The sequence below is a fragment of the Ceratotherium simum genome, chromosome 39, assembly GCF_057802395.1.
Source record: "Ceratotherium simum simum isolate JZ-2026a chromosome 39, ASM5780239v1, whole genome shotgun sequence".
In the NCBI taxonomy this organism is placed as follows: Eukaryota; Metazoa; Chordata; class Mammalia; order Perissodactyla; family Rhinocerotidae; genus Ceratotherium; species Ceratotherium simum.
The window spans coordinates 10,074,280-10,090,052 of NC_141938.1; the positions used below are offsets into that span (position 1 = coordinate 10,074,280).

The window sequence follows — 15,773 nt, forward strand, 5'->3', positions numbered from 1 at the left end:
AACTTTATTTACAAAAATAGGCATGGGTGGTCAGGGTTTGGCCCACTGGCTGTGGTTTGCTGGCCCCTGTTCTAGATGAAGGAGGTTGACTATGTGTAAATAAAAAAGTGGGCTAAGAGAGGGTCAGAGTAGGGATTGGTCCTCTATGAAAGACAGAGCTAACATCTTAGCCCAGGAAGGGAACAGAGGAAGGGAAGAGAGAGGACCAGGAGGAAGCCAGGCATGGTGAAAACTTGCCAGGAGACTGCGCCTTCCAGTGGGAGGAAGTGGGCAGTGGCAAACTCAAAGAGGTCAACTAGGGTGAGGCTGCAGAGACGCAGCTGGGAGGTGAGGGATTACCTTCATTAGAGCCATTGGTGAAGTGATGGAGACACAAGCCAGTTGCTATGGGCAGAGCAGTGAGTGAAAGGTGAGAGATCGAGGGTGGTGAGGACCTGCCAGGGGGAGGCTTGGCAGGAGAAGGCTGGAGGGGAGTGGTGGGTAATGGGGTTTGGGAGAGTACTTAGTGTTTATAGGCTGAAAAGAGAAAGGCTTCTGGGTGCATGGACATCCCCGAACAGAGAGGAGGGAGCAGAGACCCAGCTGGGTAGGAGTTCTAGACAGGGAAAAAGTTATCTCCCCGAATGCAGTGGTTCTCAACTGGGGACCGCTAGCAATGTCTGGAGACACTGTTGGTTGTCATGACTTGGAGAGGGGAGGGGCCACTGGCATCTTAGTGGGTAGAGACCAGGGATGCTACTCAACATCCTCCAATGCACAGGATAGCCCCCCACAACCAAGAAGTATCCAACCCCAAATGCCAGGAGCACCGAGCCTGAGAGGTTCTGCTCTAAACCAAATTAAGAATGGAAGTCAACAGCAACTAGAAGGATGTGCAACTATGACATACAACTATCTACTGGGGCTTTGGGGGAAAAAAAAAGGAGGAGGACTGGCAATAGATGTTAGCTCAGAGCCGGTCTTCCTCAGCAAAAAGAGGAGGATTAGCACGGCTGTTAGCTCAGGGCTGATCTTCCTCACCAAAAAATAAATAAATAAATAAAACTGTTAAAAAAAAAAAAAGAATGGAAGTCAACGATGGAGTTGGGTGAGGTGGAGACCCCAGGGGGCTCAACCCCATAACCTCCATAAGTCAGTGGGGCAGGGATGAATGGCAAGTCTCCAGGAGAGAAGCAGAGGTTAGGAGTAACCCCAGGGAGGTGACTGAGCAGGCAGAAGTTCTGCTCCAAAGGTCCCAGGACACACAAGAGAACACACAAGAGAAACATCTCATGCCATCCTCCAGAAATGAGGGGGATCTGAGAAATGAGGGGGCTCTGGAAGCGAGCATCTCATACGTCAATTATTCAACTCACTGGACCCCCCTAAAACTCTGTGGGTTTTCATTTTAATTAATCCCACACTGCCTTCACTCTCTGGCTTTGCAATCCCCCCACCCCACGCCCAAGTAATCTCAGGCCAGAGCCAGCCAATCCAAGGAGAAATGGCGGGGAAAGCCATTGCCCTCTTCAGCAAAGCAACAGAGACGCCACAGGAGAATGAACCAGGGTGGAACATCCCATACAACATCTCCAAGAAAGAGTCCTTCATTCCTGAAAAATCACATTGATCTCCCTCCACCGCCCAGCCCCGCCAAAATGTCGTGTCAGTTAATGTAAGAGATTAATGATCTGTAAACTTTCTCGCCCCTCTCCAAACCTCTGAGGGGCCTCACATCTTATGTATTTGATAGGATTTTGTTAACCATTACCGCAGGGTAGGGATGGGGAGGCTGGGACCCCAATGAACAACCTTTTATTGAGAAGCCAGTGCTCTGCAGCCAGACAAGCTGGGGCCCTAATTCCAGCTCTGTAACCAGGTCAAGTTGCTCGCCTACAAAAAGGGAGGGCAGACTCTACCTCATAGGGTCATGGTGAGAATTAACTGAGATTATATATGCAAAGCATATGGCACAGCTCCCACTGAGTGTTTCCTTTTATTCTTGTTAGTTAGGTATTATCTGGAGAATAAAGGAGCAGTGGCTTGGAGGACTGGTGAGGACATGAAGGAAAAGAGTTGAATCAAGAAGAAATATTTACCAGATGCCTACTATGTGCCAGGCACCGTTCTAGGCTCTAGAAATGTCGCAGTGAATGAAATACACATAAGCCTCTGCCCTTGTGGGAACTGTAAATGTGTAACGAAGTGGTAAATCCATCTGTTCACTCCTGGAAGCCCAGGCGTAAATCCACAATTAATTACCAAAGCCACAAGGAACAGAGGAACAGGGAACCACACGTACACAAATGCATACACACACACAACCACAAAGCCTGGTGTAGGTCTGACAACTTGTCTTGGATTTTCTTAACAAGAACCTAAACCAATTGCCATCCTTCCTTCATTGAGCGCTCACTGTACACCAGGCATACGGGGGCATCAAGACATTGCGTAATTGGCAGAGGTGCTCAGCAAACCTGGTTTTCAACTCCTGAGCCTGTGTATGCTTTCTCCCACACCTCACTCACCATCAGGGAACTCAAGGAGTCTCTTCCTTTCCTCCCCAACCCCTTCCTCATCATGACTGATTTCCTTTTATGGAGAAATCTGAAGTAACCCAACAGATATTTTTAAAGCACAGCCTCAGACACCACGGTGGGAATCTCCAGCCATCTTCTCTTAAACAATTCTTCAGTCCTTGTCCCACAACCAGAAAGGCCTGCTGTCAAGCCCCAGAAGCATGCTGGGGTTGGGGTTGGCCTCTGTCTGCTGCCACACAGGGACACGCAGGAGGGAGGCCCACGGGGTTAGGGCGTATGAGAGGCTCATCCAAGGTTAGAGACCTCCCAAGTCTGACGGCAAAAGACCGCTTCATGACGGGCGGAGCTGGAGGGGGAGGTTAGCAAGGAGCCCCGGCAGCAGTCCAGAGCCTTGGGCGGGCACCACACAGAGAGGTTCCAGCCCTCCCTCTGGCACTGACTTGGGGCAATAAGTTATGCGTCCTCTCTGAGCCTCAGTTTACTCCTTTATGAAATGGGCGAACAACAGCATCAGCCTTTAGGGGCCATTCTGAGGGTCCAGAGAGATAGGATGGCGCAGCCCGTGGCATTCGGTGACACCCACTATAATAATCATGATAAAAACGTCCACTCCTTCTGCTACTATAACTGTGCTGTTCCCAAGGCGCCGGAGTTTGCCTCCGGACATCTGGAAACAGAATCCCAAAGTGTAAACATGGACCTGAAGTCCGGGGTAGCCACGGGCCTCGATCCCAGGAAGGGGATGGAGGGATTCTACAGTTCCCCTCCCCGGGGCAGCGTCACCTAGCAGCAGCGACCCCAAGGGACCCGAGTCTGTCACCCTCGACTCCGGCTCCTAACCGTGTGCGCCCCGCGCATTTGGCTGTCCGTGGCCGCCCGGACCCAGGGACCCCACTTCTCGGAGGCGACCCAGAGAGGACGTGTGTCCCCTCTCCGGAGCGACTTGGGGTCGGAGAGAGCCAGGCACGGGTCCGAGGCGCGCTCCGGAGAGGCGCCCGCGGCAGAGCAGGCACTGGCGCAAGGTTGCTCCAGCCCGGGGCCGGCACGCGGGGCGCGGAGCCGTGAGCCCAGGCGGGCAAAGACCAAGGTCAGCGGCTTCCCGCCCCCCGCGGGACCAGAGTGACCGCCCCGGCCACCCGCCTCCACACCCAGGACGGCTCTTGGTCCACAGCTGGGGCTCCATTTTGGCGAGGGATCGCCTCCCCACCGCGCGACTCCCCGCCCACTCCCGGACCCCAGACTCACCCTCTCCGGGGTACAGGTGGCCCGCGGCGCCCAACAGCAGCGCGGCCACGGCCACCAGCAGCGGCGCGGCGCCGCCCCCCGCCCGCCCCCGGCGCCCATGGCTGGGGTCCCGACGGATCAGAGCGCGCGGCGCCGGCCCGCGAGGGTCATGCTCCGAGGTGGCCGCCCGAGGGGCGCTGGGGGCGCGTCCTTTTCTTCCACGCCTCGGGTCGCAGTCCCCGCCCGGGAGGCTCCTTGAATCAGCCCCCGGAGGGGCGCGCGGCCTCGGCCGCTACAAATCCGGCGGCGCGGCTCGGCGGAGGCGGCCCCGACCCCGGGCTACTGAGGCCCGGGTCCCGTCCCGCGATCTCAGGGCCCGGAGCCTCGCGCTGCGCCCGGGCTTCCTGGCTCTCGGCCCCGAGCGCTCTTGGCCACGATCTGCGGACGCGCGGACAAACGGACGCGCAGACAGCCGGACGCGCGGACGGGCGGGCGGGCACCTGGGCAGGCGGGTGGCGGGCGGGCGGCGGGAGCGAAGGCTGCTCGGCCCGTAAACAACGCGGCCGTCAGCTGGGCCCCGTGCGGGCCGCGGCAAAAGGCGGCGCGGATCGGGACTCGGAAGGGACTCGGCGCCCGGGAGAGGCCCAGGAGGGGTGGAGGGAGGACGCGCAGAGGGAGGCGCCGCCCCGCCCCGTCCGCTGGCCTCCCTATCCTGGGCCCCGCGCTGGAGGCCCCTGGCGCGCCCCAGCCGAGGGGGCGCCCCAGATCCCCGCCCGGGCCGAGTGCTCCAGACAGCCCGCGTCTCTGGTCTCAGAGCTTGGGGGCGCCCCAGATGCCGGAGCCAGCCAGACCGATCCCGTCTTTAACATTTTCCTATTTTGTTCCTCGTGGACTGTGGGGTATTCATTTTGCTTTTTAAAAATATTACATTAAAATATTATTTATCTTGGTCACTCGGTTTTTCGGTACTCCCTTAAATGTTGCACTCGCCTCTCCCTCGTCTCAGGCCTATCAGTGAGTCTCGTCCTAGAGCGCGGGCGCCCCAGATGTCCTGCCCCGAGTGCGCCCCCGCCCAGCGCCGGGACCCTGGGGACAGCCACGTGCACGCGCGCCCCGTGCGCTGGGCGTGCTCCGTGGCCGGGGCCCCTCAGCGCGGCGTGGGGTTCCAGTTGGAGAAATGAAACCGGGGAGAATGTGCACAACCTCCCAAAAATGCAAACTAGACCCTGGATCCCGCGCAGGTGGACACACCCGATTTTGAATAAGCAGACCCAAAGTTCATGTGTGTCTGAATGTCTAGCAGATGTCACTCATGAATAGGGCATGACAATGGTCAACCCACCTTACTGAAGGGGGGGAGGGGCCCTAAGTACAGGAAGCCAGAAAGAGTGGGAATCTGGCTCCCCGACCCCTTACTGTGTGAGGCCTTGGACGGAGGGACCTCACTCTCTCTGGGGTGGCCTCACTTGTGTAATGGAAGTAACAATACCTGCGTGTCAAATCTGGGGAAGTGCACGGGGAAGACAGCCTGGGAAAGCACTCCACACGATTCTAGGCGGAGGGCATTCATTTTCAGGAGCTGGGCCCGCTGTTTCTCCAAGACGCCAAACCTATTCCTGCCTCTAGGCCTTTACCCTGGCGTTCCCCCCTTCCCCTGTCCGTCCAGTGCCCGGCTCCACCTCTCCTCTCCTGTGAGCCTTCCCTGACCAGAGCCAGCCGCTCGTTTCTTTGTTCCCTTCCCCGAGATTCATATTACACCAGCATCTCTACCTGAAATTCTTACTTATTTTTTTTTGTCTCTTCGCCCCTCCCCATGAAAGCAGAAATCTTGCCAGTCTTGTTCACTATTTCACACCCAGTGCCTGACATATCCGTTGCGTAATAAATATTTGTTGAATGGAAGAATCAACACACAATAAGAGGGATTCACAGTGAGCAAAATAAACACAGTGCGTTTCCTTGTAGACTTCACTGTGGGGGTGGGGGGTCGCGTTAGTTAAACAATCATCCGTGTTATAAGGTGGGGCAGAGGGGATAGGGAAGGATGCTCCGAGGAAGTGATTTGGAGCTGAAATCTGAAGATGAGGAGGAGGAGCCAGCCAACGGCAGCATCAGTGTTCCACATAGAGGGAACAGCATGTGCAAAGGCACAGAGGAGGACAGGCAGGTGTTCTCGCAACTGAACCAGTCACTGTAGCTGGAGCACGGAAAGAGAAGAGAGGAGGCTGAACTCAAAGGAAGGACTAGAAGGGGTGGAACTTTGAATATTCCATTAAGCGTCCCTCCCACCGCCTCCACCTTTACCCTAAAAGCAATGAAGAGGCACAATTTACATCAAAGGGTTAACATAATTAGATTTTATTTCCAATAGTATCTCACTGTCTTCGATGGGGCAAGAATGGACCCAGGGAGAACAAAAAGAAGGTAGCTGCAGTCCTGGGGTGTCGAGAATTGTGCATTCAATAAATATCGTTCCCCTTCCTTCTTGTGCAAACCTGTCCGGAGCTGTGGGCTTCCTTCTGACCCACGGGAGCCCCAAGGCCACCACAATTCTAGGCAGGCAGCCTGTGCCGAAAAGGCATGAGAGGGGAGATGCTGTCCTCTGGAAATCCTTCAGGACGCAGGACTTCCCTGTTGGGTAGAAAGTCAAAACAATCATTTCGGTTGTGACTTGGTAGGAGAAAATTAAGACACCACCACTTCGCAAAACCACTCATTGTTTCTTTTGCTAATCACCGCGCTCCCACCCCCCAAAAAAAACCAAGCACCTAAAAATTGAAAGTCAACCTCTGCCTTTTATTAAAATCCTTGGAATGGAAGTAGAATATCACCATTTGCCAATCTCCAAAATCATTGATTCAGGCAAGAACCATCAACGAATGCTAAAATTAACGGTTGGAAGTTTGAGAAGTAACAGGACATCTCTATGGTGTCCAAGTATCTCTCTGCCAGATACTTGTCAATAATAAAAGAAAGCAAAAATAGTAGCCTCAGAGAAGAGGAAGCTGGCAGAAACCACCTTAATTAAGTGATCAAATTTGCTCCTGGATTTTCTTGTGTAGTGAAAGACATTACTGGGACAATTAGGTCTGTCAATTTGATAATAGTATTGTATCAATATTAATTTTGATCGTTGTACTGAGGTGATGTAAGAGACTGCCTCTGCTTTGAGGAAATTCACACTGAATGAAGGATGTAGGGGAAAGGGACATTATGTCTGCAACTTACTCTCACGTGGTTCCAAAAAAAAATGAAACAACAACAAACACACACATAGAGACAGAGACTGGATTGGTGGTTACTAGAGAGGAAGGGGGTAGGGAGGAGGGTGAAAGGGATGATTAGGCACATGTGTGTGGTGATGGATGGTAATTAGTCTTTGGGTGGTGAACATGATGTAATCTAGGCAGAAATCGAAATATAATGATATACACCCGAAATTTATATAACCTTATAAACCAATGTTACTGCAATAAAAAAAGAAAGAAAACAAAACAAAATGAGACAGAGAAAGAGAGGACGAAGCAGATGTGATCAAGTGTGATAAAATTGGTAAATGTGATAAAGAGTGTGCACACGGGGATTCATTGTACTATTCGTGCAACTTTTCTGGGAATCTGACATCATGTCAATATAAAAAGTTTAAAAAGTTTTGAAAAACTATTTGGGGCTTCTTGTTTTGCTTTGTTTTTCTTAGACTGTCTTTGGTCTGACATTTAAACACATCGTCCTCTGAATGCATCATCTAAAGAGAGATACCGTTCTGTGGTTCATGGATATAGCAGCATATTCTCGACTTTTGTTGCCTGTCACAGAGGGCTCCGGGAGACCTCACCACCAGCCCACTGGGGTCTTTCTTTAGCAGATCCCTTTGGCATAATCTCCCTCAAACTAGCTGTTTTCCATTTCATTAAAGCAGGAAACCAAATGTAAATGCTGACTCCTGTGTTGTCATGGAAACTGCTTTAATACATTACATTTAGGAATAGGGGAAAAAAAAAACCTACAGATTGATTTCACTTGTGAGTAACAGTGCAAAAATCCAGCATCAAGAATTTACTAACAGAACCAGGCAGAAGATGAAATGAACACAACACCAACACCAGGAGCAAGTGAAACTTGGACCAGGAGTGCAAAGATAGTTCAATGCCCGGAAGTCGAGCCATCCAGCTCACTGTATTCATAGATCCAAGGAAGGAAGGCGCATGAGCATCTCTATGCTACTAAAAATGTATTTGCTGAATTCCATAGCTATTCAAAAATGAAACCATAAGACTCTACAATGCAGAAATTTTGTGTTATAATTTCAAAGTGGGGAATGTCTCTTGAAGCAAAACACAAATCCCAAATCTGAAATTTAAATATAACAAATTTAGCTATATAAAAATTAAGAGCATATGAATTGAAAAAGAATTCACACATAAAATCGAAAGTCAGATTTTTTAAAGTGAGAAAAATATATATAATTTAAGTGACAGATAAAGGGCATGCATTATATGGTATTTTGTAATATACAATACATAATATTAATTTTTTTCAATGAGGAAAAAAGCAAACTCTTGTTTGCCAAAATTAAAATGGCAAAGGATATGAATAGGCAGCTCACAGAAACAGACCACTGAAAAGAAAAAAAAGAGAACTACAAAAGGTATTTAAACATATGAAAGGATGTTCAGGCTTCCTCGTGGTTAGAGATATGTCCATGTCATTTTCACTGAGTTTATCAACAATCAGAAAAAAAGGTAACATAATATGAAGGTTTGTGAGAAAACAGACATTCTCATAATCACTGGTATAAATTAGTTCAATCCAATGGGAGGTGATTTGGCAATGACTTTCAACATGTAAATCACATTGACCCTTTTTCCTGGTCTTACTTCTAGGAATTTATATGCTGTACAGAAATACTCCCGTGAGTGTAAAAAGTATTCACAAGGATATTCATTGCAGCAAAGTCTAGAATCAACCTAAATAACTTTTACCCCAAGAAACAGGGAGACCTATCCATTCTCCTCAAAATACCTAATCAATTCAAATATTTAAAATTTTCCTTGTTCTTTCTTTCTCTTTCTCTCTTCTCTGATACAACTCATGTATGATTTGCATCGACAAGTTATTATAGTATCGTGCAATATTCTCATATTTTTTCCATGGGTTTTACTTTTCCTTTTTTGGAAACTTGAGGATATAAAGACAAGGCGTGAAGTTGGTATAAGAAAATAGACATCTGGAACTTGTAAAAATAGAGAGTAGAGTGGTGGTTACCAGGAGCTGGGGGGTAGGGGAATTGGAGAGACGTGGTTTAAGGGTACAGACTTACAACTAGTAGAAAAATAAGTTCTGGAGATCTAATGCACAGCATAGTGATTATAGTCAACAGTACTGCATTACAAACTTCAAAGTTGCTAAGAGACTAAATCTTAGCTGTCTTCAACACAAAAAAGAAAAAATAAATATGTGACATGATAAAGCTGTTAGAGAACGCTACTGTGCTAATATTTCAATATATAAATGTATCACACCAACACACTGTACACCTTAAACTTACACAATGTTATGTGTCAATTGTATTTCAAGAAAAAAAGAAAACAGACATCTTATACTTACCCAGCTTGATATCTGTCCATCCTGCTTCCCATGGGGGTATATTTCATCATTTCCACAGAGCTCTGTTTTTCTTAAAATCTCCATTTCTGACTCTTATTCAAATACATTGGGTTATTGTTTTTGTTTGATTTGTTTTATTGTGGTAAAATGCACATAACGTAGAATTTACCATTTTAACCATTTTCAAGCGTACAAGTCAGTGACATTCAGGACATTCACAATGTTGCACAATGATTACCCCTGTCTAGTTCCAAAATTTTTTCATCACCCTGAATGGGAACCCCATACCCACTAAGCAATCACTTCTCATTGCCCCTCCTCTCAGCCCCTGGCAGCCACTAATCTACTTTCTGTCTCTGTGGATTTGCCTGTTCTGCACATTTCATGTAAGTGGAATCACACAATATGTGACCTTTTGTGACCGGCTACTTTCACTGGTACTTAGCGTAATGTTTTCAAGGTTCACCATATTGTAGCGTGGATTGGTACTTCCTTCCTTTTTACGGCTGAATGATATTCCATTATCTGTTGGATTTTGAATCATCAGACCCGCTCTACTCTCCCGTCTTGAACCTACACTTGAACCCACACTTTCTGAAGCCCTCAGGGTGGCGAGGTTGAGCCGGCGGGGATTTCTGAGTAATGAGTTTCTGCTGGTTTCTGATGCTGTGGGGGCCATTGTCAAAATTGAGGCTTCGTCTTAACCGGTTTCAGAGAATTTAGACAGACACTGGACTCAACGAATAAAATGCTTAGAAGATGGAAAAGCTTCCATGTAGAACTCTTTGTACCTAAATAAGACAAAAAATATTAACAGGGTGCCATCAACTTATCTGAAGGTATTACCACTGTGATGTTTGTCTCTCCTTCTGCCTACTTCCCTCCTCCCAGTGTAGCTTACAAGAAAGATGAAAGACGTGATGGAAGCCACGTAAAATGTTTTTATTTCTCGCAAGCATTTCTTTTAATTATTGCAAAATACGGGACTCTTTCTTACCGGCTGAGAGTGACAATGACCCAAATCTAGGTAGAAAAATACTATGTAAAAATTTATAGTGAAAAGAAAACTATTTTCTAACATTTTAAAAAAATGGGTAAATATTCAGTGGGATACCATGACCTTTTAAGAAAAGAACGATTTAAATCTATGTGCACTGAGATGAGAAAATCTCCAAGATATATATTATTTTACAAAAAAAATTAAATGAAGAATAGTGTAAGAGGAATGTTACCATTGTTTTAAAAATATATACATACACATTCAGAGATGTTTCTAGATTCATGAATTGTCTCTCAAAGAATACACAGAAAACTGATACCTCTTTTCTGTCTGTTTGGGTTGTGGTAATCACATCTGTTAATTTCCTTTTTAAAAATTAGCATAAGACAGTGAGATTTTTTGGAACAGCATCATCATATCTACAAAGCGAAATAAAATAATAAACAGAGGAAAAATTTTAACAGCAATGGCTCTGACCCATTTTTTTAAAAAGCTATAGTATTTTATAGAGGGACATAAAATAAGACTTGAATAAGTGAAGAAATATACCTTATTTCTGGGTAGGAAAAGAGAATAATGATTTATAAATGCAAAAATGATTTATAAATGCATTTCAAATCAAAATCTATATCTAAAAGAATATAATAAAATTATTCTGAAGCTCATCTAGAAGAGGGTTTCTCAACCTCAGGACTATAGACATTTAGGGCCAGATCATTTGTCATGGGGGCTGTCCTACGCACTGTAGGATGTTAGCAGCATCCCTGGCCTCTATGCCAGTAACACCGCCCCAGTCGTGACAACCAAAAATGTCTCCAGACATTGCTAAGTGTCCTCTGGGAGGCAAAATCCCAACTGAGAACCACTGATCTAAAAGAATAATGAAATCAGTATCAAAATGAAAGATCTGGAAAAGAAGGGTAATCTGGAAGACAATAACACTCTCAGATATTAAAATCTTATAAAGCTAAAATAAATTTAAATAGGCACCAATATAGGCAGTTGAATCAATATTTCAGAAGGAGTAACATAGAAATGCACTCCAACTTTTAAGAATTTATTTTTAAAGGTGCCTGCCATTAGGCTGGAAAGAGAAAAATCTTCTCTAACACTGTCATTTATTAAAAGGAGCTGGGATAATTGGTCATTTGAGAAGGACATCTATAGAGTCTTTAATGAATGGATTTAAAAACTAGATCTAAAGGCACATTTAAATATAATTTGCTAAATTTAAAATTGTCCTATTCTTCTAGAAGAAAACTAGAAGAATATAGAATGGGGTATGTGTTAATCGTCCAAGAGAGAGCTCTTGCCAAGCATAACGTCACCAAAGAAATATAATAACAGCTTCAAGATTCCACTCCATGGGCCGGCCCTGTGGCTTGGTGGTTAAGTGCGCGCGCTGCAATGCTGGCGGCCCGGGTTCGGATCCCGGGTGCACATCGAGGCACCACTTCTCCCTCCATCCTGAGGCCGAGTCCCACATGCCGCAACTAGAAGGATGTGCAGCTATGACATACAACTATCTGCTGGGGCTTTGGGGGGAAAAAATAAAATAAATAAAATCTTTAAAAAAAAAAAAAAAAAGATTCCACTCCATGAAAATAAAAATGTCTACATATCCCAAAAGAAATGAAAATATAAACAACGGAATGGGAAAATACGTTCAACAAGCATGACACAAAAGTGGTTCATATCTATATCACATAAAGGGTGTTTTCAAGTTGATAAGGAGGAAAAGAAATAGACCCCACCAGATAACAAGCAAATGGACTGTCTCCAAGAGAAAATAAAACTACCAAGAGGCCAAGTGTTCAGTTTTTCCCTTAACCAAAGAAAACAACTTAGGTGGGTGTTATCGCCCACCTGCTGAATTCACCAGTTTAAAAATGGGACCCCAAAAGACATAGAGATTACTGTATGATCCTGCAATGCCACTCTTAGGTGTATACCCAAAAATAGTTGAAGGCAGAGATTCAAACAGATGTTTGGAAACCAATGTTTATAGCAGCATTCACAATAGCCAAAAGATAGAAACAGCCCGAATATCCCTCGACAGACGAATGGGTAAGACATAGTGCGGTCCATCCAGCCAATGGAATATTATTCAGCCTTAAAAAGGAATGAAGCACTGACACACGCTACAACATGGATGAACCTTGAAGGTGTTATGCTCAGTGAAATAAGCCAGAAACGAAAGGACAAATATTGTATGATTCCACCTCTATGGAGTATCTACAGTAGTCAAATTCATAGACAAAGTATATGAGAGGTTACCAGTGGTGGAGGCAGGGGGCGATGGGAAGTTGTTTAACTGTACAGAGTTTCCGTCTGGGATGATGAAAGCTCTGTGAATTTGTTAAGAGAGTAAACCATAAGCATTCTCACCACACACACATACAAAAAGTAACTACTCGAGGTGATAGGTGTGTTAATTAACTGGATTGTGGCAATTATGTCACAAAGTATACATATGTCAATCATCATGTTATACACTAAATATATACAATTTTATTTGTCAGTTACACTTCAATAAAGCTGAAAAAATCTTCTGGAAATGGATAGTGGTGACGGCTGCACAATATTGTGGATGTATTTAATACCACTGAACTGTGCACTTAAAAGTGTATTAAAATGGTAGATTTTACGTTATATATATCTTACTACAATTTGTTCAAAAGGAAGAAAAAGGATATGGAAGAACTTTCGATGCATATAGCTAAGTGAAAGAAGCCAGTCTGAAAAGGCTTTATGATATTCTAGAAAAGGCAAAATTACAGAGATAGTGAAAAGATCAGTGGTCACCAAGGGCTTCCGGGGGAGGGAAGAGAGAAGAATAGGAGGGGCAAAGAGACTTTTTATGTAACTCTGGACTTAGGTTGATAATAATGTATCACTGTTGGCTCATTCCTTATAACAAATGTACCACACTAATGCAAGATGTTAATAATAAGGGAGATTGGGGAGCGTGGAGAGGGTGTACGGGAACTCTCTGTACTTTCTGCTCAATTTTTCTGTAAACCTAAAACTGCCACCCAAAATAGTTTTAGAATAAAAGCACTTTAAGTTTTAGGGACCGGCCCCGTGGCTTAGCGGTTAAGTGCGCACGCTCCGCTACTGGCGGCCCGGGATTCGGATCCCAGGCGCGCACCAACGCACTGCTTGTCCGGCCATGCTGAGGCCGCGTCCCACATACAGCAACTAGAAGGATGTGCAGCTATGACATACAACTATCTACTGGGGCTTTGGTTAGAAAAAAAGGGGGAAGAAAAAGGAGGAGGATTGGCAATAGATGTTAGCCCAGGGCTGGTCTACCCCAGCAAAAAAATAAAATAAAAATTATTTTAAATTTTAAAATATTTTTTTAAAGGAAATAGAACACATCTCGGACATCTTGGCCAGCGTCATTGGGATGCAGTGAAAACAGCAGTTGAGGGGGTGGGGAAATTGACCAGGAAACCCCTTTCCTGTTTCTGAACTGTTCCCACATAATGCTGATCATTAACCCCACACCCCCTCACTCCCACTGTTAAGGGACAGGCCTGACCCAGGTATCCCCCATTGACTGCAAGATCCCCATCCCACTCCTGGCTATTTACAGCCCCTTTAACTTAAGGTTACTGTGACGTCTTCAGTTCTGAGTCCTGAGGTCACGACCTCCATCATTCATTTAACAAATATTTACTGGGCATTTACTAGGTGCAAACTGAGTGTATCCATTTCCTATCGCTACTGTAACAAATTACTGCAAATTGGTAGCTTTAAAACAACACATTTATGAGCCAGCCCTGATGGCTAGCGGTTAAAGTTCGGTGCGCTCCACTTTGGGGGCCTGGGTTTGGTTCCCAGGCGTGGAACCACACGACCCATCTGTCAGTAGCCAGGCTGCGGCATCGGCTTACATAGAGGAACCAGAAGAACCTACAACTACACACAGCTATGTTCTGGGGCTTTGGGCGGGCGGGGGGGAAGGAGAAAGATTGGCACGATATTAGCATAAGGCACATCTTCCCCTGCAAAACACAGACACACACACACACACACACACTTATTACCTTACAGTTCTGGAGATCAGAGGTCCAAAATTCTCACTAAGTGAAAATCAAGGTGTCAGCAGGGCGGCATTCCTTCCGGAGGCTCTAGAAGAAAATCTGTTTCTTTGCTTTTTCCAGCTTCTAGAGGCCACCTGCATTCCTTGGCCTGTGGGTCATTCCCTCCAGCCTCAAAGCCAGCAACATCAGGCTAAGTCCTTCTCCTGCTGCCATCTCTCTGGCTCTCTCTCTCTGCTGCCTCCTCCTTCCACATTTAAGGACATCCAGTAATGACATGGGCTCATCCAGATAATCCACTGTAATCTCCCCATCTCAAGGTCAGCCGATTTGCAAACTGAGTTCCCCTCTGCCATGTAACTGAACATACTCATAGGTTCCAGGGATTAGGAAGTGGACATCTTTGGAGGGGCCATTGTTCTGCCCACCACGTTGCGGATGTGGCCTTAAGTAAAACAAACAAGGTCTCTGCCCTTGTTTGTCAATCTAACAGTGTTGTGGTAGGAAACAGGCAATAAACATGTAGCAGGGAGAGGGGGCAATAATAAAGATAATTGCAGATAGCAATGAGAGCTGTGAACAAAATAAAACAGCAGAATCTGATAAGAAGTAATAAAAATACCGCATGCTAAAGGGCCAGGGAAGAGCCCTGTGGCATACCACTAGAGACCATCCAGTGGTGTGACCAGGTACTGAAGAGAAGGCAAAGCTGGTGTCCTCTTGTACCCTGCCTTTACATTAATGCCGCCACCACCAGGTTGGAAAAAGAAAACATGAAGACTTATAAAGTATATAATTGTTGATACAGCAATTCTACCACCATATCTAACTACAAAGTAGCTCAATGAGAATGAAACCAATACACATTCTGGGCAAAGGAGCCCATCACCATGTTCGAGGTTATAATAGCGCTCCAGACATTTTAACACGGGTCTGTGATGGAAAGGAGGCATTATAAATTCCATCCAGCCAGTGGACCGCGCTAAATATGAACACAGTCAGCCTTTAAAGGACCAGCCACAAACAATACAAAGATGTTTCCCTGGCTATTAACAATGTAGCTACTTGGGTGAATTCCAAACACTCTGGTAACCACTCCAGATGCTGGTAAGTGTGTGATGTGAATTCTAGAACTTGTAAGGAAACATCCCAAGTCTGTCTGGTACTTATTACCTTTCTGAACACTTGTATGTCAAAGATTACCTGTGAGCTTTATGAACTCTTCTTGAAGGTCACAGGTAATAAACTGACTTCTAGGAACTGTATTCTGATTTAAAATACACAGAGTTAATTACCAAAAAGACAAGAGATAACAAGTGCTGGACAGCATGTGGAGAAAAGGGAATCTTTGTGCTCTGTTGGTGGGAATGTAAA

At 45.9% G+C, this 15,773-nt stretch overlaps 1 protein-coding gene across 1 annotated transcript in view; it reads right to left on the reverse strand.

Moving 5' to 3' along the window:
- INSR (insulin receptor) overlaps nucleotides 1-3,865 on the reverse strand; it is a 75,815-nt gene extending 71,950 nt beyond the window's left edge. Inside the window, exon 1 of the mRNA XM_087425288.1 lies at nucleotides 3,765-3,865. The gene's annotated coding sequence lies outside the window, so the exon portion shown is untranslated. The remainder of the gene's footprint in view (nucleotides 1-3,764) is intronic.
- Between the last annotated feature and the right edge of the window lie 11,908 nt (nucleotides 3,866-15,773).